At 30.3% G+C, this 1,921-nt stretch overlaps 1 long non-coding RNA gene across 1 annotated transcript in view; it reads right to left on the bottom strand.

Annotated features, from left to right (window-relative positions):
- The window catches only part of LOC149795502 (uncharacterized), a 2,185-nt gene extending 1,382 nt beyond the window's left edge, over positions 1-803 (bottom strand). Inside the window, exon 1 of the long non-coding RNA XR_016422120.1 lies at positions 700-803. This is a non-coding gene — a long non-coding RNA (uncharacterized LOC149795502). The remainder of the gene's footprint in view (positions 1-699) is intronic.
- Positions 804-1,921: the final 1,118 nt, after the last annotated feature.

The following is a 1,921-nucleotide window of genomic DNA, read 5'->3' as shown; positions in this document are numbered from 1 at the left end:
TATATATATATATATATATATATATATATATATATAAGTAAGTAATCACCTGAATCCAAGGTTGATTGCTAAATCACATTGTGTTTTACAGTTTTACATCAGAAAATCGTGATCATTGCGAGACACGAAACATCGATTCGTGATCTGAATTTTCCGATGCTGTCTACAACACGTGATCCGACGTTCAAGATCGAATTGCTATGATAATGAATTTCTTTTTAATATATACTTAGTCATTTTCCGATAAATGTACAAAATCCCAAAGCGTAACTGAAGAAAATAAAATTGCTTAGCATTTCAACCTTTCTGTTTCGCACTACATCTTAAGTCAAACCGAATCGAATTTTTGAACAGATGTTATGGGGATGAAGATCAATTGCAGGAATCAAGCGTCTATGTAACGACATTCATTCATTTTTACTATTACTAGTGTTAATAACATGGGGCATCAGGCTCATTCTAGGTATATAAGAAAGCTGTATATTATGCTGGAATACTGGATTATTTAAATAATGTAAATGATCATTGTTACGTACTTCTATGTTAATTCTAATACCATCAAGGATACAAGTATTGCACTTATTTATGTATTATCTCATTGAATCGCGCTTTTACCGTAATTGCATGCAAAATAAAAATAAAATAAGATAAAATCAATTAGAAATAATATACGCAAAATAGAAATGAAAGCAAACGAACCATTTTGTCTGTGCTATAAGCTCCTTCTCTGATGCAGAAATCTGGAATGAAACTTTTTATTTCTAAACAGCTGAATGTGCTACTTATATACAATTGATTCATCCTACGCTATGCTACTTATATACAATTGATTCATCCTACGCTACATTTTATTTCCGCGATTGTCTATTTTAAGATCACTCGGAAAAAGGAAATGCCCTCTTAGCTACTATGTATATGAAGGTATTTCACAAAATTGATCTACCATTGATGGCTGTACAATTTCCTATTTTTTATTTGTTCTATAATTAGAATAGACAATGAGATGTAACTATTTTTAGCATCACGCCCATATTTGGAATTGTAATGAATTAGAAACTCGCTAGATGTCAAATAAGATCCATATAATGCTAAAAAAAGAAGAAAGATAGAAAAGAGAAGAAGCTAAGGTATTAGAAAATACTTTAATCATATAGATGGAATCTGTGCGCTTGTCATAGAACAAAGTTTTGGACTAAAGTGTTGAATTCCTTGTGGTGTTTTGCTTCAATTGAAGATTTGTATATTTACTCAAAATTTCTAGTTTTGTTATTTATGTAACATTGTGTTATTTTATCACAAACGATTTGTTTCCTTTTGTAAAGAAACCTGCTAACAACAATCACACCTACGGCATTTTGAGTCGCAGTATATAGATAAATCAATATCATCCACGTTGTTCAAGTAATGAGGAATGATATCTTGTTATCGCATTCTTTCATTCAAATAATATGATGTCTTATCTGTTTTCCTTTTGAACTCTGAAGTAATTTATCTGTAATAATTCTATAAGTTTATTAATATTTAGTTGTATCTTTCTTAAGTTCCTTCTGGATACCATAATTTGAATAGATAAATATAACTGCTAGATGCGTAGCTTGCTCCTCTAGTAATGATTCTTGCTGCTGATATTTAATTATTAGTCTAGCGGTAACGAAAAAAGGTTTACCAAGTAAACCATCTATTTATGCGTAAAAACAGCATTCTTCTGACATTTGTTAATGCTACCTCTAGACACATTAGGTAATACATCTTTGTTTTTAAGTCCAATAAATATAAAAGATTCTCTATTAGTTAGATTCTATTTGAGCTTTAAAGATAAGATTTGTGTTTTTCATGCACACCTGGGTATCTTAAGTTTCTGTATTAGGGTTGACTAAGCATAACTTTGGTTGTTTCCCTCGTACATAATGTACACATTTTT

The sequence above is a fragment of the Sinohyriopsis cumingii genome, chromosome 7 (genome assembly GCF_028554795.1).
Source record: "Sinohyriopsis cumingii isolate HCF-2022 chromosome 7, ASM2855479v2, whole genome shotgun sequence".
In the NCBI taxonomy this organism is placed as follows: Eukaryota; Metazoa; Mollusca; class Bivalvia; order Unionida; family Unionidae; genus Sinohyriopsis; species Sinohyriopsis cumingii.
This window is presented reverse-complemented; position numbering and strand designations above follow the sequence as displayed.